A 22495-nucleotide genomic window follows, 5' to 3' on the forward strand; every position below is an offset into this window, starting at 1 on the left:
CTGTTTTAAATAAGACGTGTCCATGAAAGAGGCTTTTCATGGTGTTGCATAAATCAATCAGACAAGGAATGGAAGGTACCTCATTATTGTTATTACGCTCAGGAATCACTCATTTATTCAGCTTTCCCCAAAAAGTTAGTCCTCTGAGCGTCGTCTGATCAAAGGTTTGTTTATTAGTGGCCATTTGAAGCAGATTGAAAATACATGGTTGTAATTTTTGATGCAAATAAAATCTGAAAGGTGTGATGGCCATTTGTATTTAGGTTCCATTCCTCTTATACCCCAAAATCAGATCCAGTGCATGCAGACATGTATTCAAGCTCCGTATAAATGGATCTGTTCTGTAAAGGTCCCAGAGGCTTGTTGGAGAACATTTAACTTAAGAGCAAACAGTATCCTGAAGACCAAGGAATAGAGCAAACAGGTCAGGAATGGAACTGTGAAAATGTTTGAAGCAGAGTTAAGTTATAAAACACTTAAGTTACTGTCTTAAACATTTTTTTTTTTATTCAATAAAATTGAAAGATGGTTTAGTAATAATCCACCGAGGAGCTGAATTAACATTCACTGAAAGCAAGTTGAGGCAGAGCATAGTATAGTTTGGCACAAAACCTACGCATGTTTATTGCAAAGGCGATAAAAGATGTATTTATTTGAAGGCACTTCTGAAGTCGTTCCCAGAGGACCAGCGTAATTGTTCTCATCTGCATCTGCCTTTGGGCATCAATCTTTTATTTATTTATTTTTTTTTATCTTATATCTTGAATACTTTTAAGGCTATCAGTTAAATTGATTTCTCAAGTTAACAACCTCTGTGTGCGAGAGTGGAGTAAAGTTTGAACAGACTGCTGCTGCCCTGCAGCATGTAGAAGCCAACACAATGGGAGAAATCCTGTGTTCTCCACACACTGTATTCCTTTATTTTGAAATGGAAATCTGACTACATTTATACCTACGGCTGTTTTTGTCTGAAAGTTCAATCAGAGAACTATTAGCCTGCGAGCAGCATTCAGTGGTTTTGCAGTCCGTCTGAAAAGTATTCACAACACTTCACTTTTTCCTCATTTTGTTATAGTCTTTATGCCAATTGTTTGAAATGAATCTCTGTCCTGAAAATTATACTCACAACTACCTCAAAATGACAATGTGGAATAAAGATTTTGAGGGTTTTTTTTTTGTTGTTGTTGCAAATTTATAAAAATAGGAAACCAAGAAGTCAGATTTATACAAGCAGAGCCTTTACTTAATACTTTGTTGATACAAAATGCAAATGGGAACAATAATATTGAATAAGAAATAAGCCTTTTCCATAGGTAATGTTATTAAATTTCACTTTGGCTTTTATTTTATATTTGTCTCCTAAATTGGTCAGATATTATACTATACTTAGTTGGAACCCATTTGAAGGACCAAAACACTTGAGAAAATGCACCAAATTTGCAGAACTTAACATTACAAGTAACACATGGGTATTGTAACAAAGTCGCTTAAAAACAGCAAATGAATAAATGAATGTAAAGATCAAGAAGTATTCTGACTCCTTTGAGAGTCCACGGACTTTATCAAATGCAGTTTTATATTTGCTTTGGTTTGTATCCTCATCAGAACTACAGTGAAAAACTTTGTTTGAGAATGATGCAAAATACAATACATAATAACATACTGTCTTGAAAACGTTCACTTAACTGGGAATGGATATCTTTCAAATACAAGTAGATATGTGATCTATTATTAAAATTATTCAGAAGACAAGTCTTACCTTTTACAAGGTTGCTCTACTTTACTTGCCGTCTGATGTCAGTTGCCTATAAATTATTTCGCACTCACACAAAGGTATATTTAGTGTTATTCATAGGAAAAACAACACTGCCAATGTAAAAAGACTGAGCTCAAATTGCATGACATAAGATTAAAGCAGCCTCCTTTTGACTCACAGAACAGACATTCACACACAAGCACGCCCGGGCACACACACTTGAAAGTTTACAAACATGCACACAATCACACCAGGGCTTTGGATAAAAACTAATAAAAAGCCTGGCAGAAGAGGAATGTTTTGAGCCTCGTCTTGAAAGCGATAAGATTAGGGGCACATAGCGGGTCATCTGGCATGCTGTTGCACGGATTCAGGGCAGACTGACTAAAAGCAGCTTCACCAGATTGTGATTCCAGTCTTGGAGCTATAGAAAATCCCCCAACTAGATGTTTAGAGCAGTCAGGTGCTGATAAAAAAAATAATGTATTATTGAGTCGGGTCATTCTGTGCTTTATAAACCAGTAGTGCACTTTTAAACGTGACTTTTGCAGGATTAAAAGGGGGGAATAGAGGAGGAGGGGCAGAATAAAGGCCAAAACCTGAGGAGTGACGTCCTCAGTTCCCTCATTCAGCAGCCTGTGTGGCAGACCGACTGTTTACGAAAACAGGGGAGAGGGGATTTGATCTAAGCTCAACACGATGCGGTGGCAGAGTAAATGTATGCTGTGAAAAGTTGTTGCTACCTTGCACAATTCTTCTATGTTTTGCTGTTTTGTCCCACTTCACTGTTTGACACAAGTGATCAGATCGATTTGTTTATATTCAGTTTTGCTAACCGTGGAATGACTGCGAGAATTGCTCAAACAGAACCTATTTGGTAAATGAAGTAGACCAAAAGGTCTGAAAAAGCAACATGTCATACACCGATCTCAATACATTGTAGAACAAATAGAGTAATTGATGACTATCCAATTAGAAAGAGGTTAAAAAGCATTTCTAAGGGTTTGAGACCCCAGAAAACCAGAAAGAGCCACTAACCATGACTGGAGAAAATAACAAATAAGGTTAATCTCGCAAGAAGTGGGCGGACAACAGATATTACTCCAAGAGCTCGCCAACATCTCATCCAAGAAGTCACAAAAGTCACCAGAAGATCTGCATGTCCCACTTGCCTTAGGACAGTTCAATAAGAAGTAGGCAACAAGTGCACAAGCGCTGCTGAGCAAAAATAATATGAAATTGCTCTGCTGGCCAAAACAAGCCTCTTTGCAAAAATATCTGTGGATTGGTGAGACATTTTTTTTTTTTTTTTTTTTTTTTTAGGAATTGATGCATCCTTCTGATGTGGTTGAAATAAAACAATTCTTCAAGAGGAATGGTCCATAATTTCTCATGTAAAACCCTCATTTCTTTTGTCAGATTGCTTGGCAATGGTTGTTGCTACAGAAGGGGCAGAACCATTTCTTAGCTTGCTGTTATGATCCTTCGGTGTTTGGACTTTTTGTTTCAGTTATTTTATATGTTGATCATGTCTTTATTCTTTTCTTATAGCTTGTCGTTTTAGTTAATTTCTTGTGTTCAGTTATTCTCATTGTTTGTATTCTGGATTTGTTTTGCTAGATTACTATTTAATTATACATTCCTTATTTACCTCTACCTGCTTCCCTCCCCAGCTGCATTCACTTATCTGTAATTAGTTCAGTTTTTTTTTTTTTTTGTCATTTCCACTCTCTCCTCTGTGCATTAAGCTCCCCGGTCTCATTGTTCTACACTGCTCTCCTTCCGTTACTCTTCATCCTTCACCGTTTGCTACCCGTTACTCGTCCCGGTTTTTGGTCTCGGCCTCATCACCATAAGTTTCTTGTTAATTTACATTCTGTACTTTGCTTCATTAAGTTCTCTCCTCTTGGGTTCTCCTTAAATCACCATTATGACAGATGGGGCAAGTAGTTTTTTTTCTTCCCCTTTGTGGCAAAAATAGAAAAATCTGTAAGAGGGCAATACTTTTTTTAAGAGCACCGTATTAAGCAGTGAGAAAATGTTTACCCTATAATACTTGACTGTCATTGACTCAGGTAATGCGTTGACTTTTTTTTTTTTTGACATAATCGACCAATAGGCTTTCTACTTCAGAGCCGTCAGCAGTTTGTTGGCCAGAACACATCACCCTGCAGTACGTAACTGTAAAAGACGGTGCTGTCCTCAGGGAAAGGTAAACCTTACCAGCTACAATACGTGATCTACATGCATCATAATGTACTGTGACAGGTGTTCTGTGGTCAATTCATGGCACCTAGGCTCTGTGAAAAACTTCAAAATTTCTGCTCATGCTATGCTGGCTGAGCAGCCTTTGATTGAAGCTGAAGTGTGAAGGACCACTCCTTCCTTTGGGGGCCTTGAGGCAGTTTTCCACTCTCTGAGACGGGCAGAGGAGTGTGGAAGACTGATTTATGAGAAGCTGTAACAGCAATTAAGTTACTGCCCAAGGAAAATGATGCACTTGAAGTCTTTTTATTCCCAGAAATTCAGTGCTACTGGCAACTGTTAACTTCAATTTTAATTATGTATTACACACACAAAAAGCTTAAAAAATGTAGCTGGGAAGAAGAAAGAAAATAAACAGATAAAATGTAAACGACTTAAATAATAGTTTGTGCCACCATTCAGTCTCCTGTAAACACATTTATTGTTGCAAAGGCCAACACTTTTCAGATAAGTAGAACTTCCTGGTTCTGTTTTTGTCTCTCTGTAGCATAGCTTCTGTTAGCTTGTAGCTAAAAGAAGGACAGTAAAATATCTTTTTTTTTGTGGTTTAGAAATGAGACTTTAGTGACTTTTGAAATAGTTTTCAAACTAAGAAAACCAAATGTGTGTCTGTAGTTGTTTACAACTCTGCCTTATAAGAGACAAAGACCGCTGTTCCTCAGAGGTCATTCTTGGAACCAAATAATTTTTTTATTACTAGTTAGGTTCTGTTGGGGTATATCTAGATCCAGCTATGGCTTGCTATTACATTGCCATTATATTTCTAAGAATCAATAGACTCTCTTCACCCTACATTTGACCTTTTTCAAAGATTATTAAGCTAAAATTAGTCCCTAGTTACTTGTTCCTGCACAAAGGGAGTTAAACTTGTTACTATCCCAGAGAGGCATTTAGCTTGGTGATAACAGGACCTAACAAAATGACAAAGGCTTAGATAAAAGTTTTTTTTTTTTCATTTTCATTTAAAACATGCTTGTGTTTTGTTACTAAAAAAAAAGATTAGCACACTGCTGGTTCTTTTAAGTTTATACTGTGATGATATGTTGTTTAAATTAAAGCACACAGATTATTTTAGCTGTTTTTGTAAAACTGTTGAATTGAAATGTCTAAGATACGGTATAAGGAAAAAAAAAAGGTACAAGCTAGCTTGAATTGCACAATAGAAAGAGAAAGAAGCCAATAATTTATTGTATTGTCTATTGCTGTTTTGTATGTGTCTGTCATAGGAATGTGGTGTAAGAGCAATTACTCAGCAAAGACAAAATTCAATTTCATGGGTACTCTTCCTTATGTACTAATGTCTGTGTGTCATAAGGAAATCTGAGTAGCATTAGAGGATTAGGTGACTGGACTGAGATTATACTGATTTAAGTTTGATTATTTACTTACGATGCAAATTGAATTTCATTAGGATCACAGGTGCAAGGGAATACATCATCTATGCACAAAGTCTCCTTTTTCTTCCAGTGACTTTTTAGGTTAGAAAAAAAAATCTACTTTCTACCTGAGTAAATTGTCTTACTACTGGTGCTGAAGGAATCAATTTTATAATCATGGTTTACAATATCCTTTTATTTGCTAAGATTACTTGCCTGGATGGATGTCTTTGACAAAATATTAAAAAGTTTGCAAATATTAACTAACAAGCAAGCAAGTAAATCCGCTTGCCTTCTTTAAAAGCAAGACTTTTTTTTTTATTTGTCTAATCAGGTTTCATGTTTCACTCTTTAGCTTCATCCCTTTTACGTAAATGCCCATATAATTAGACTCATAAAATTAGCCCATAAAAATCCCATAAAATTAGTGAATATTCATTCAACATAATTCATTATTCATCACCATTAAGTATTATTAGTTATTCTCAGACGAGAACTCTTAATCACGTGAACCAATGTCTGAAATAACTTTGGGATTAGTCTGACTCCCACTAAGTAAAATGGAATGCTGATTACAGAAATGCAGCCTTGTGTCTATAAGAATACACATCCATATTTGTGTCTTTCCTTAAGCACCAACTTGTCAAATGAAGATAGTTGAAATAAAAATTAAGCCAAATTTATGTCTGTAGCACATTTCAGCAATGAGGCAGTTCAAAGTGATTTTACAAAATAGATTTTTTTTTTTAACCCTATCACAGTTGAAAATCCTTTTATGGACCATGACTTTTTTTTTATGACTTTCTTTCTGGTTTGGGTTTGAGTAATATTACTATTTCAACATACTTCCCCAGAATTGGTGGTGCTATAAAAAGCTTCATCTGTGCACAAATCCATCCTCACCCATGGTCATGGGTAAGGTCATGGGTAAGCATGGCTGCTCTTGTGATGTTGGAAGACCTTGCTTTTATGTATAAAACCATTTCATTCTTACCTCAGCCAGAGTCCTTGCTCTGAACTTACAGGGCTGCAACATAATCTTTTTTCAGAAGTTTCTTTCCTCATGCGACGACAGAAGTATGACCGACACATAAAAAAAGAAGTCCTTTTTCTCATCTGCATAGACAAGATAGTTAATAAAATGATTTTCTAGTTGAAGATGTCAGTAAGCTTTAGCACATACTGACAAACTCTTAGATTGCCAGTTAATATGCCCTTGCTGAGCATTTTATTATGTATCCAGTGGAAGTATCTGGTAATTAAATTTGTTTAGCATTGAGAACTGCCCTAATGTAGATTTGTTTACGTAATATGCATGATGTCATGTTGTTTTCATGCCCATGACTTATTTGTCCCACCATATCCAAAGGTTTCTCAGTATGATTGAGAGCTGTATTAATCCTGCTGGAAGTACCAGCGAGCAGATGGTTACATTCTGGTCGCATAGGGACAAATATGGTTAGAAACAACACTTGGATGGGCTGTAAAGTTTAAATCATGCTCAGGTTTAAACCATGCTAACAACAAAGTGTGACAGAATAATGTTCTTTGCAGCATTGCACCACAGCTATTCTTAACCATTGATGTTTATGCAAAGGGACAGGAGCACATCCCAGCAGATAACAAAGGGTGAGGTCCATCCAACAAAGAGACAACATGTTTCCACATTCTTAAAATGTGGAAACGCTCACATTTTAAAAAAAGTACCAATCAACCTAACATGACTGTTTTTGTATTACTGATGGAAACTTGAGTATGTATGCACAGTGAAAACACAAGCTCTGCACAGAAATACAACAACTGAGGTAAAACTGCTCACCTTTTGTGAGGCATCAGTATTGCACTTATTGCATCCAAAAAAAAAAAAGAAGTAACGTGCATTTTTGTGATGTTGCTGAAGGAATGGATTTTAATAAGTTTATACTTCTACCCACTCCTTTGAACGCTTATTGTTATTGTATTGCTGTAATTTTATTTGTAATTTGGTGCGTTCAATAAACTTCGAAAAACTTGGAAGTTTATTAGATGTTAATAGTGTGTGAAGGGCACAGTATTAAACATTTTATTAAAAACACACTTTTGCTACATTAACCATAACCCCTTGTTGTTGTTTTTTTATGATTATGACAAAAATAAATTCATGTAATATTCTAAACTTTATTTTTACTATTTCTCTAATACATTCCAAGCCCAATATATTCCAAGGTAATTATCATATAATCTCTGTTTACCTCTTTCTGTGCTCATCTCATGCCTGACTGTACTGAAAGATGTTTCTCTCTGTCAACCCTTTCTGCAGTTTCCTTTGTGTTTGTTCCCTAATGAGCCCTTTTCTTGTTCATTTTCATGATGCATCGTTGTTTGTTTCTTGTCCTTATGTATTAATCCAAAATAATGGCATCATGGAGACCTTTGAGGGTGCAGTAATGGACTATTATTCAGCGAGATTTAATTTGACTTGACATGCAGCAAACCAAACTGATAATTTATTTATGATCTGGATCAAATTGGACTTTGGTTACTAATGAATTATGATGGCCTAGCCAAGCTCACCATCTTCTCATCCCTTCTGTTGTATTGTTTGGTCCATGCTGTTAACAGAGTGCAAGGCAAGCACAGAGCAAGATTAACAACAGGTGAATAACAAAAACTAAAAGGGAAAAATGGTTAGTTGTACTGCCAAAGGTGTTCTTAAACACCATCTCCCCTCGTGCATCCTCAGCAACTACTGTGGATCCCTTCTGGTTCCAAGGAAACCACCCTTTGTAGGTGGCCAAATAGCAAAATGTAATAGAAAAGCAATGGATGGACAGAATAAATTTAAATCCTTGCTCAGTCTAACAGATTTTACTACTACAGTTAAAGTTGCTTTGTATTTGCGTCAGGAAATGAACTCGCACACATGCCAGACGAGGCCTCTGTCCAAGAAATGTATGTGCAGTTTGTATAAACAGGGCATAAATAAATGATAGTGTAACACTTCAGCGTGTCAGCGTAACTCCAAGTCAATCCTCTGGTGTAAATCCTCTCTTTTCTTATTAATGGGAGTTGCTTCTTGCCCAGGCCACTTCCTGCCAGCTGCGACTCTCCTTAGCAATTAAATTAATTCCATTTGTGTTGAAGACGCTTCTGAGTAGGAGTCTGGAGACACAACAGCAGCGTGAGGCACCGTCATCTGACAGCGGCACCTTTGAAGTTTCTAGATACTTTAAAATAATCATGAAAACAAAGGAATGAAAACACAGTACATATGCTAATACATTTCAAAGACAATGCAGTGTGAATCTGATATGCCACTTTGCTGGAGGTTTTCTTTTCTCCCTTTAATGATTCCTAATGATGTTTCAGTCAAGCAGTTCATTTTAATTGAATCAGAACCTAAAACGTGATCCACTACACACAGTTGCTGCTTCTTTTGAGATAAACGTGGGTTCTGCCTTTATCTCTCTCCTTTAAACTGCATGGAGCGGCTTGTCTTGTGTCTCCAAACCCCACAGTTGCTTTTCAGCTCAAACAAGAAGATTACTGAGGAGCACCTGTTATGACGACAGAGCTGGAGGTGGCAGATGAACATGTGGGGTTATAGTCATTGCTGAGTCACAGTACCTTTGAATGAGCTCTACACAATATGACTTTGGTGTTATTGTTGAGTGTGAAAGGAGCCTCATCTTCAGGTAATTCTTAAAAATATTTAAATCTTTACACCTATTACCAACTCAAATAATAATCCCGTAATCGATCTTGCATAAAAATTGGTAAAAAAAAACAAACAAAAAAACACAAAAAACTGTTGTCAAGATCTACATCAAACACCCCATAACCACAAATTAACTGAACAAATAAATGACTAAAAACACAAATTAATCAAGGTTATTCACCTGTGCTGCACATTAAAAATGTTCACTAGCATAGTCAGTGACTACATTTACCAAAATGATTGCTTGTGACAAACATAAGGCCATTCCTACATCCTACCTCTAGTTGCTGTACACTGCAAGTGTTATACTGTTATCTTAGTTTTGTCTTTTCCCACGTCTTTTCTCTTCTACATCAGTGTAATCACTCTTACCTATTCCATGCTGGTTTGGGTTCAGTGACTGTCGGATCCACCTGTTGCCATTCTCATGCCCCATGCTTTTGATTCTTACCCTAAATGTACACTGCATTCAGCTCCTCTCCACAGTCAGACAGCAGCTGTTCTGGATAAACCCATTTTTCCATTGTTTCCATACCTTCTCAGCTTCGCTCCACTGCGAACTGCAGAGGTTCTAGAAGACACTTGTAATCTTTGAAGACTGACTCCGCACTTGCTCCGGCGTCCGGCAAAAATAGGATCGTTCTAATTTTGGCGAGTGGCTCTGCGGATGTGCGAAGGTGTGTAGACACAGCGTAAATCCTCACATTGACTATAATATGTGCGTATTTACTGCGGAGGCCACACTGTGGCGGAGCCAGATGCTGTGTAAATGAGGAATTATGGTGTTTTGTTTGAGGTTTGTTTGGTTGTTGTTGTTTTTTTAATCAAAAATTACTTTCCACTTTATCAGCAGGAGCAAATGTCACCTACACTTCTCCCTTTTGTTGAAGAAAGTCAAATTTTGCTGTTTTGATTTATTTTCAGAAGTCAAATTATGTGATTTTTGTAAGTTATGAGCAGCACAAACTGAGCCAATTAAATGCGTAAAATAACTTACCAGATACTTTCAATCTACTGTTGTTTCAAAAAGCCGAACAAAAATGGTTGTGTACTCAAAGCTCTGACCAGAAAACATTATTATATCAGTATTTTCACAGCAGTAGGAATAATCACTGCTTCTCTGTTTTAAATAAAAGCAATTGGCTCATTGGTTTGTGCAGATTTATTCATTTAAACATCACAATACCATGTTTTTGCTCCAGATTACCATACTGTGGCAGTATAGTGGAAATTAATATGAAGCTATAAAATCTTATTCAAATTTGATGACAAAAAAAAACTACAGTATTTAATGACAAACAATAAAAACTTGGACATGCATGTGTTATGAACCCAGGATTTAAGTGTGTTAGGATAGTTGCCATACTCCTCTATCAACAGAAAGCCATGGCTCTACAGTCTGCAGTACTCATACATTATCTCTGGCAATATCATGACTCAAGTGCAAGAGATGTGCAATTGCTACACTTACAGAGAAGTCACTAATATTGAGTTGCAGTTTATCAACAAAGAGGATAAATAAACTATGAATAATGAGAGTTGGACAACTTAATATATATTGCAAATAAGGGGGTTAATGACGCATCAAGCTCATGAGTCATAGCTATTTTCTGTACAGGATATGATATGTTAGCAATATTTGAAGGAAAGCTAGGAATCCATTATTTTAGTTTTAGCAAAGGTGTCCTGAATCTCCAACCGTCATGCAGAATTACTGCATGACGGTTACTGCACCCAGTTTAGGTCAGTCTAAGTATTTTAGGTTTTGTAAAAGAAATGAACAAATGCATCAAAGATTTGATAAAAACTGTAAAATGGTTCCTTAGTTTGGCACCAACACGAAGCTTCAAAGCTCCAGTTGCTGCTACCTTTGTCAGTAGCAGCTAAGAGAGGGGCTGTTCTCAGACTGCTTACCTTACAAACCATTTCCGACCAGATTCTCAAAATGCTGAAGCAAATATGAGTTAAAATATGGTGGAGGCTTCTGCATTACTCTAGTAACCCAATGTTGCCTCCAACCCCCATTGGGTCATGGCAAATGGCCCAGAGAGACGACCTGAGCTTGCAGCAATCCCTCCTTCCTCATCCTCTCCACCCCACCCACTGCCTCGCTAGGGCTACCTGCTGTCAATCACACCCAGCTCCATTTTTCCTCTTGCGACTCAGTTCCAATGACATTTTATTTGAGGCTATCAGCCTCGTGTTCCTAATCGTGAGTGCTGACTCGTTCTTCTTGTGTTCCTCAATGTCATGTCCTGCTTTCCTCATGCTTCGTTCCTTGGGCTCCATCACAGGTTGCAGAACTGTTCCAAAGTAGATAAGTCAGTTTGAGTGAAGTCAACAACCAACAAACGTATATCTCAAAGGAATTCCAGACAATTAGATTGATGCCTTTTTTAGGTTCCCCACAAGTCATTGTATTTCTGATTATTATGACATCAGTTTAATGCAGACTTTTTAATTGAGGCTTTTATTACCATTTTAGTAATCAGTATATTGCTTTGCATTAGCAGTGTGCCCAAAACTGTAATCGGAAATTAACATCCACTCTCCCTTTTAGTGCAGATAATTAACACTGACGGATGGACGCCAACAATATTACAAATAATTACAGATAATGTAAAAGTTAACCTCACCCGTTGTAATGCGTTGTACATATTAAGTATTTTCTTCAGTGGCTGTTTCTGCAGTTCTCTGTGTCCTCCTTTTATTATATAAATTGTTACACATTAGGTGTACATTTTCTTGATTAGGAATGATAATGCAGAAGCATGCACTTGAATGTTAAGTGAGCTCACATTTAATTAGACTTTATTTTGATGAATTAAACTTTCGAAGGCAAGTCATTTTTGCATAAAAGCACAGTCAGAAGCTGGCCTAGAACATCCTGGTTTTAGGGTAAAGCGAGAAAAAACTAAATAATGCAGTCTCGAAGGGAGAAACCAAGAGTTAATTGAGTAAAGATATTTTGTTGTTTTAAAGTTTCTCAATTTAATTATCACTCAATGAATAATTTCCTCAAGTTCCCTCATTTCAGACAACAGTGGCCATAATTCTTCAAATTAAACACAGCATCATGGGGTTCTTTTTTCTCCCTCAAAAAGCTCATTATCCATGGTTTCCCCACCTCACATTTTGCCTCCATCCTTTAGCTTACTTTACTTTTCAGCTCCACAGCTCATCTTACTCAACACAGCCAATTTGAAAGCAGCTTAATCCTTGAGAGAATTCTTCTGCTGCTTCCAGTTGCACCCCTGTGATTGATGTCTGGCAAGATCCAGTCTAATGTACATTTGTATGATTGACACCACACATGTGCTTTCTGGAAAAGCTAGTGGATGCGAAACAAAAAAAAGCATTAAGCGGGCTTACTTTGTGCCCACTACCTGCATGGAGATTAGAAACACTTGTCAGGACTGCAATGCATCAGCAGCTGTGTCCTGATTGTATTAGAAGTCAGTTTACAAAGCAAAGGTTTTCTTGTTGGGCTAATTTGGCTATTCCTGCCTTTTGAAGCACACTTGATTGGCCACAGGGGTGTAAATGCTGACATGAAGTATGAAAAAGGTACAAGTCAAAGACAGCTACTCTAAAAAAGAACAAAAGGCATTAAGTTGGACGTGTAGCCTTAGGGCATAATTTTAGACAGCAAAGTTAATCTGCTGGGAACCAAAAAAAAGCATCTGATGCATAGAGTAAATCACATGGCATCCACTTGATGATGTAGCTTTCTGCCTATGAAAAAGGTGCAATGCACATGTGAAATTCATGCCTACAAACAAATAGTTTTTCTTTAAATATAACCATAGCAGAAATAAACGTTTAAACCCAGAAGTATAATGGTCTTTTCTTAAAATAGACATTTATATGGGAAGCGTAACAAGATTTGGTGAAGTCTGTATCTCAAAGATCTATCACGTAGCTGTTTTAATTGAAGCCTTTATTGCTATCCCCAGATACACAGCAAGTGTTTGCTCCAAGTTTGATACCCCATTTATCTTTGAGACTCTTATTCTTAAGTGAGACAGGAAGTAGTTCTGGAGTTTTGGCTAAATAATCAACTGAAGGCTTTCCCATAATTCGCCCAAAGCTGAACGACGGACGTGCGGTCACATGGTTTGCAGGACATTCATATCTGTACACACCTTTCATACACAGCCCGGTCCGCCTGAAGACAACCCTCCAGTTTCAGTATACGTCACGCTGGGATCCCCACTCTGTCCATACATCCTCTGTTTTGCTTTAAACGGTCAAGAAGAGCGTGCCACACCTTTCTACGCCCACTTTTTCCTGTGGACAACTTTGCAGATTCCATCTAGGACAGGGGTGCCCAAAGTCGGTCCTCGAGGGCCGGCATCCTGCATGTTTTATTCTCTACCTGGTGGTAGCAACAACCTTTTCAGCATGTCAATGTTCCTCTTAGGCCTTCTAACGAGCCATCATTTGATCCAGGTGCATTAAACCAGGGAGAGAACTAAAACATGCAGGATGCTGGCCCCTGAGGATCGACTTTGGGCACCCCTGATCTAGGAGGTCTTGGCACATGACGTTCCTCAGTGTGCCGGATAAACACTCCTCAGAAGTATTCCAGTCACCTGAGGATACAAAAACCAGATAATAGAAGCAGACAAGTTCAAGCAAATATATTAACATTGCTGTCCACGTGTATTTCTGCATCAAACACACACTCAAATCTCTGATCATGCACACAACACACTTCAAATAGATTGACCCAGGCCTTGTGTCAAGAAGGGAAGAAGACCCCTTAAAGTACATTTGTTCGTTCATTCATGAAATATAGGAGAGCATTAACAGAGACTAGTCAACTAACTTGGTCACTGAGGAACCTAAGAACCCACTGTATTTTAAAACTGCTTATCTGTGCATTATGACTACTTGCTAGAAAAACTAAGTGAAATATGTTTCTGAGCACTGTCAGAATACTGCGACTGACTAGTCATTCACTTTGCAGCTTCTCATCTGCACTAACCTATACCTGTCACACCATCTGCCTTTCGTTTCACTTCTGTACAAGGACACAGCAATATGACAGGAAAAATAATACTCTAGCATCACTTTACCATGAATTTAACATTATCTAGCATAAGTTGATCACCAGCCAAGCTAGGCTGCCAAAGATCTTGGCATGTAGAATAATTCTGCTTATAAGCACTTCATGAACAACACATCCTCCATGTATAATGCACATGTGCACCACTCCTACACAATCAACCATATGCAGCTGTGACTCAATGACTTGACATCTTACACTACCGTCAGCACTGAGTCTGTTGACGATCACTACTGTTTTATTAGATCTAATGGCATTTTTCTCACCACTAGGGGGCATTAAAAGAGAGCCTTAATTTTTTTTCTGTCTGAATTAATTAACATATATATATATATATATATATATATATATATATATATATATAAGTAATTAGCTATGTTTGTCCTGTTATTATAATTTGAATAAAACCTATTCAAACAATATAATTTCAGATATGACATAAGTTGGCAACATTGGCCACAACTGGTAAAGCTAATTATACAAAATCTCAGCTCTTTATTTTATTGATGCTTCCGTTTTTAAAAGAGGGCTTTGAAATTGATGTAAATCGTTCTGTACCATCACTACTGTTCATTACTAAAAGTGTTTCAGCTATGTTTAATGACTGCAAAAATATAGTAGAATATTTAAAATAATCTAACGTACTCAAACAGGCTTCAAAGCTTCATTACCATTTCTAGTAATGAAACTTAGGATTATTATTATTATTATTTTATTTTTGTGTGTATGTATGGAAAACATAGATGACTAAAAGAACAAAGCTGCTGGAGAAACCAAACCCCACCCAGAAGAAAGTGACACATGTTTCAATTAAGCTTCTCCAACAGGAACTTTAATATCATTAAGCAGTATCTAGTGATTGCTGATGCTCTTTATATGCGGTAAGATATGCTTTGCTAGAAGCAAATGTGTGATGGTAAAAAACAGACTCATATTTCCTTGGCAAGTCATTTCCTTGTAAAATCCCATGCAGACAGACCAACAATTTAAATATGTGGCAGCAGGTCCTGTCATAAATCCAGAAACCCATTACACTCATGGTTATTAGTGAGTAAGATGGTGGAATGTTGGTCAGGAAAAATGCTGATAAAGTCCACTTTGTTTGCATTTAATATTCATAAACACATTTTTTTTTCTTCAAAGCAGAATGTTCTAGATTATTTGGAACTGATTTAGTAGAATTTGGAAGATGACAAGAGGAGTGTTTTGGGTTGTAGCAAAAATAGCATGAACAGACAAATTCATATTTTGTCACATTGCAACCACATTTCAAAATATTTTTAGGGGGAATTTTATGGGGTAAAACGGTTAATAACGGAAAAGTGGAAGGTAAATGACACACAATTTATTTTCAACATGCTACACAAATGGAAATCTGAAAACGGTGCCTGACTTAATACCTTTCAGACGCAATTGTTTCAGCAGTTACATTTGCAAGTCTTATCTTGTGACGCTTAAGACATTGCCATTTTTACCCAATCTTTGTAAATTAGATTAGATTGAAAATCTGTAACAAATAATTTATTTCAATGTAAGTTTTGAATTTTCTAGTACATGAATATGCTTTGATCTAAATCATTCTGCTATAGTTCTTCATGCATTTCCAAGAAGTGTTAGCACTACGACTCACTGTGAAAATGGAGCACTGGGTGTGATGTGCAGAGTTAGTTTTCCTCCACATACCAGATTTTGCATACAGGCCAAGAAGTGAAGTTTAGTCTCATATGAGCAGAGCTGCTGCCACTTGTTTGCTGCACTCTTATGGCTTGTGGCCACTTGCAAATGGGATTTCTTATTGCTTTCTTTCATCAATAGGTTTCTTCTTGCAACTCTTCCATTGCGGAATATTGGCGAAAAATTGTCCTGTAAACACATTCTCCTACTGAAGGTTTGGATGTCTGTAGCTCCTCCTTTTGAGCTCTTTTAAATATTGTGCTATGGACAATATTTGAATGATTTTCTTTGACTTTCCATTTGTTGATTGTATTGTTTGTGTCCAAGGTTTCATTGACTTTCTTTTTGTGTGAATTTAGCATCTCATTTAAAATGATTTAATTACATATTATTATGGGTCCTACAAAGCAAGTGGTTACTGTTCTACCAATTAGCTGCAGCAGTTTTCAACCTATCATCCTCGCTGCATTTTAATGATGCATGTTAGAAAGACAGGACCTATATGTGAACAAACCTAAAGTTATGGGTCTGAAAGACAAGTTTATGCAAATCAGCATCAACTTCAGGTTGGCTTTACTTTGATTACATCTTTGTCATCATCATCCCCCTCCATGGTCCCCTTAGTTGTTCCACCAGTGCCGGTGCTGGATAAATGTGCATTCTGAACTATGAATGATGATCTGATGCTACACTAAGTGTTCCAGGATAAAACTCGGAGCCGCAGTGTGAATGTTAAATTAATATACGTTGCTATCTGAATTAAGATCCATGCCAAACCGCTACGTGGTAAGCCAGGTTTTCCCCCATCAAAAAAGGTACATTTGGCCCAGTACAATGCGAGTATGTTTGAATAATGCAAAACATTCCTGAAGGCGTCTGCACTCTAGGCTAGAAAGGAGTCTGTTCTGCGGTGGGTGGTAACCAGATTGGGATAAGAATCATACTGGCATTTAAAAGCATTGCATTATTGTCTGACAGCAGCAGCAAAAAATATTTGAGCGTGTAGAACCTAATGTCTAAAAACACCAGAAAAGCTAGATAGAGAATTACAAATTACTGCAAAGTAAAGTTTCAAACTTTGCTCATATTTCTTTCTCCGCTTCTCAGAGTATGAGTAAGCTCTATTCGAAATAGCATTACTTCTTGGAATTTTTGTGTCAGACCTCTCCTTTCAGAGTTTCTGAAATAAAGGTGGTATTCAGAGGTGGACGTGGTGGTGTTCTTTAGGTCATTGCACTGCCAAGTGTGAGTAAGGTGACAAGCTGATGACTGGACATTCTCCATCAGGATGATTTGATAGAAATATGAGTTCAGGGTTCATCAGTCACAGCAATTCTTAAAAGGTACTGAAGCAAAGAGGCCTCAAGCATAATTTCACCGCAACGGCGTTTAACTGTTTGGCATAAAATTCTGTTTTTGAAAAGCGGAGCTAGTTTCATGTCAGACGTGACAGGATCCCAATCTTCTAAGAAGTTCTTGTTTTGTCTCTTGATGTGTATTTAAGCGGGGTTTCTGCCGCCTCTAAAACTGGCTATGTGAGGACTGAAGCCTCTGATAGACTTATCTGCATAAAAGAGGATTTTATTTCAAACAACCCTACGATAAAAACCATTGACATTTAACTGAGAAGAATTCTGAACAGAATTGCTGAAAAAAAAAAAAAAAAACTTTAACAAAAATATAAAGTTCCTTCTTTTACATTTCAAGAATACACATTACGTCTGGTCCTTGTTATCACACATGAACGGTTTGATATTAGAAAGCAACCTATCTCATGTTCCCAAAGTTTGCTGTTGTCATGGAAAACCTTGGAAACAGGACGCTGTCTCCTTAAAGCAGTCCAACATCTGTTTCTGTGGTAGCTACTCCTTTTTTCATAGTAGGGTTTAACTCATGGTGAATTAATATAAGGATGTAAACATGTTCATACATCATTTGTGTATGCCGCAACTGTAAGCTGTGATCTCTCTTGGTACACACATCCACACATGGTGACCTGCAGACTTCTGTGTTCTGTCACTCTCAGTTTAAGGTTCTTTGAGGCCTTGATATATTATGATAGGCTTATCAAGATGTGTATGGAAGAAAACATGCAGCTTGAAGTTAATGGTGTATACAGTGTTTATCCTCGACATCATTGCGCCCTAGTATATGTAAACACTTGTTCCGTATGCAAAAATATCAATCAGAAGATGTTTATGGTAATTAAGAGACAAGCATTTATTCTCCTTATAGTCAAAAGTGGTTCTTGGCCTTGCAGTGCCATACTCCACTACATGACATTTTTACTCAGTTTCTCTAATGTTGATGAATCATGAACCAAGGTAAGCAGGGCTGGCAATGCTTTAGATATTGTTCCTCCAGTTGTAGGTAACTCTTCTCATTGTGGTTGGCTTTCTAAATGACATCCTTTCCAGGCTGATACAATAACTTTTTTTCCTCATCTGCTTTAATGTTTCTTTAGAATAGATTGGGGCACGAAGTGTAAGATCTTTCAGTTTTTCTCTTGTCAGGTTCTGTTTAAGTGATTTCTTGACTATAGATCTGACACTAATGAGACTTATGTGTGACACTGAGCTTAGCTTTTCATTAAAAAAAAATGAAAAGCTAAAAATGAATATTGAATTTAGAAGGCATTTATTTTAAACATACACTTTGATGGGGTGTGCATAAGACTGGCATGACACCGTTATGAACATGAAGGAGTCTTCATGAATGTTTACGACTGTTATGAAGCGTCATACAGTAAATAATGACACTTTTAATGCAAAGTTGCATTAAAACTTACATTAAAAATTTATTAAAATGACACTTCATGACAACAATCATAAACATTCATGAGAACTCCCTGTTTATGACCATTGTTTTGTCATGTTTATGACAGTGTCATGTCAGTCTTATGCACACCCCTTCAAATAAAGTGTTACCCATATATATTATAAATGATCTTTTCTATGTTACCAGATTAATATTTAGACCTGAGTAAGTGGACATAAGTTTTGTCCACCACTCAGGACTTCATACAGAACCTGAATACAGACAAGCTATCAGTCAACAGAGCATCTACAGGAGATGTTATATTTTCAGGCGCCAGAGAACAAAGTTTTCAACCAGTTCCACCATCTCTGCCTCTCTAATATCGATGAGTCTGTCATCAGAACCTGCTGCAGCTGTACTGTAAAATCTGATCATTTGGACTGCAGAATTGTGAAGATGGTCGTTTTCACTGTTGAAACGTTTCACTTCAATTGAAAAATACTTTATTCATCCCAGAGGAAAGGCAGGAAAGATCTCCTGCAGCAGTCTGTATTACAGCAAATTACAGTTTCATCACAAACTGAACTTTAGGAACGGCTATGACTTTCAAACGGGTGATACCATGTCCCTAAGCAAATTCACAGGATTTGATTGCACCGACTGGCTCACTGAGCACCTGAGGTGAGAGGTCAGGAGACTGCTACAAGCTCTGGCTCTGTGCACATTATGTAACGGATGTTATATAATGAGTGTTCCTGAGGTTGACATTGTAATTAAGCAAAATTATACAAATAAACAAAGGAAAATGCCTGTAGCAGATGATGGATGCTCTGAAAGCGTTCACATTGTTGAGCATCACCAATGTGGATCTCCTTCACTGACTAGAGGAGGACTGTGGGGTGCAGCTCACATTTGTGGCATTAAGCTGTAAAGGGTCTATATGTAGATTTTCTTTTATGGATTAAATATAGAGATACAATTTAAACAAAAATTAGAAGCTTTTGAAACAGGGATTGAAGTGCAAAGATGATATTTTTCTCTGATTTTTATATGCATGTTATCTCGACTCCTGTAGTCACTGGAATCTTTAATATGTACAATTAAGTACCAACTGTGTTGATTAATTTTTTGAATCGACAAAAACTCAGCTTGCTAAAGTGACTATCAACATCCTAGTGGATCTGGAAAACTGAGTTCTTTGATCGTATTCTGCACTCTTAATTTTTTCCTTTATTATTTTTTTTGAAGCCTAATGAATATACGTAGCAGGTGAGTTTCGAGAACTAGGACTTTGTCTCATCTGAATTCAGCACAAACCTTTCTTTCTCCACTTATTTCTTCTCTTTTTGGAAAAGAGCACATTTTTTTTCTGTAACCTGAAGTGGTTTCTGACTTTGTGGCTCTAAACTGGCTCACTTTTCTCTGCAGAGAGACGGGGAGCCTGCAAGTTGTGCCTTATTACAGCGAGTGGAAACATTCGATTGATTGACCCTAATCAATCACAATTGATTAGGGTCTAAATCTGAACCACTGAGTGCCATTTGAGGGCCTCTGACCTACATGGTTATGATCATTCTTGTCTACACCAGAGAGAAACCAGGGGTGGTAGAAGCAAAAAAAAACATATCTTTCTGGTAGGGGAGAAAGAGAAAAGTTGTTTGCTAAGGTAGAGTAGTTTGACTTTTGAATGCATGAAGTGCCATGCTACTGGCAAATCCTTTAGCTGTTTAAGGGAATGCAAGCTGAATACCAAATATTACCGATGGCAAATATAAACAAAAATATCAGTCAGATGGACGTGTTTCATGACATAGTTTTGGAGGCAAACAGGATTTTAAGCCCTGATCTAGGAACTTTTGCTGCATGAGCCTCTGATTCCTCCCACCAACTGCGCCTACCCTTCGAATATTTATGCTGTGACTAAGAGGAAAAGAACCACAAAATGTCTTTAAACAATCTGCTGGACATACAGTGAAAACAATGCATAAACTTTTTATATCTGAAATACAACTGAAATGCCTCAGAATCTATGCCAAAAAGTTTCTCACCACCGTAGCCATGAGCTCCATTCATGTATCGTTAGCCCAACTTTGTGCGCTGATGCACAGAAAGTTGCGTCAGCGTTTCTTTTATTTCTGTTTTTATTTTTTTATTTTTTATTTTTTACTTTGAGAAGTCAAATGCAGTGAAGATCCATACCTCATTACCCAGCTGTGTTTTTATCATCAGTTTACATCTGTTAGTGAGAATAAATACGCAGCTGGATAGCTTCTTTAAATCCCAGAAATGTTTATAGTTACAGTGTCAGCTCACAGCTGCTTCAAAAGTAAAAGTGCCAACCGCATTATTTGTTCTGTAGTGAAAAAATAAACCAGAGTTATCACAGAAATATCAAATGGGGCATAATGCCAAGGATTTAATGACATTCTGAAGACAGTTGGAGCCATAATATCAACATTACTGAGACGGAGAACGCTCCAGTATTAATATTCTTCTCCCTCGATATTGGACTTCCAGCATAGCTTTCATAGAACAATCTGGTTTATATTATTTGTCTCGCTTTCAGATGTGAAAATTATGATCATTTTCAAATGATTTTGTGTGCTTCTACAGAAAACTGTGTCACTGAGTGTAGTAACAGATAGAAGTGCTGCTGATAATTACTGTTATAAAATGTCTGTCTTGGATTAGCTATTTAGTTATGTTTTGTAGATTTTAGCTATATATTTTTTTGTTGTTTATGTTTGTTTTAAATGAAAAACAAATATCTTGTTGATGGTTAGCTATGAACAGTTTGCAACACAATTTTTCTTTTTATATATATATATATATATAAAAAGATCTTTCCAATTTCTCCTGTTTTCAATATTACTGAATTATAATTAACTTCAGGATTACTAAAACTTCAAGAACTGGATTTCAATTTCAGCTTTGAATCATCAATCAAATCAATCAAATTTTATTTGTATAGCACATTTCAGCAGCAAGGCATTTCAAAGTGCTTCACATAATTAAAATAAAAGCAGCATGTGACATTGAAAAAACAGTGAGAAAGAGAAAGACATTTTGAAAAAGATTAAAAAAAAAAAGAAAAGATAAAACATTAAAACCCGCACCCCTTTTAGGACTTCAGTTAAATGTCGTTTAACTGGGGCTCTAACCCTCTGGGACTTTACTCAAAAACACCGTTTGACAAGGACTCCAACCTCTAGGTTTTTAGTTGAAACGCTGTGAACTGACTCTAAACCCCGTAGGACTTTATTTAAACGTCATTTAACAAGGATTCTCACACCCCTAGATATAGATTCGTTGAACTGGGACGTTTTAAGGGGGGTGGGGGGGCTTTACATAGACAGTGTGAAAGAGAAATAAAAAGAAGTGAAAAACTAGACAAAAAGTAAAGATAAAAACATTATAAAAACAAAGATAAAAAGTAAAGATAAAAACATCGAAGACATCAAAACCCACACTCTAATCCTAATTTGAATTTGAAGGCATTTTTAGATTCCCGCGAAGAATTGGAGTAAGACGAGAAATCTCTGTGGGCTCTACCCAGCCAAAGAATGAGTTGCTGATCTTTTTTAACTTTAATAATTCATACTCATTCCAAAAAAAAACAAAAAAACTGAGACGTTTGCTGGAATCCTAAAACAAATAATGCTGCATTAAGTAACACAAATCATTTTATTAAAAGCTGGAGAAAATGGAGTGAATAAAGTAATCCATTCATGACATTATCAACAGGATCTCATATAGAATCCGTAGGGACAGCTACAGCTATCTAATCTAAATGATTTGGGTGAGAGCCAGCAGGGGTTTAGATATCTCTTCCCGGGTTTGTTGTGGTGCTGCTATCACTTTAATCACAAACCTAATCCTCAGTCACAAAGCCATCTGAA

The sequence above is a fragment of the Poecilia formosa genome, unplaced genomic scaffold (assembly GCF_000485575.1).
Source record: "Poecilia formosa unplaced genomic scaffold, Poecilia_formosa-5.1.2 Scaffold44, whole genome shotgun sequence".
In the NCBI taxonomy this organism is placed as follows: domain Eukaryota; kingdom Metazoa; phylum Chordata; class Actinopteri; order Cyprinodontiformes; family Poeciliidae; genus Poecilia; species Poecilia formosa.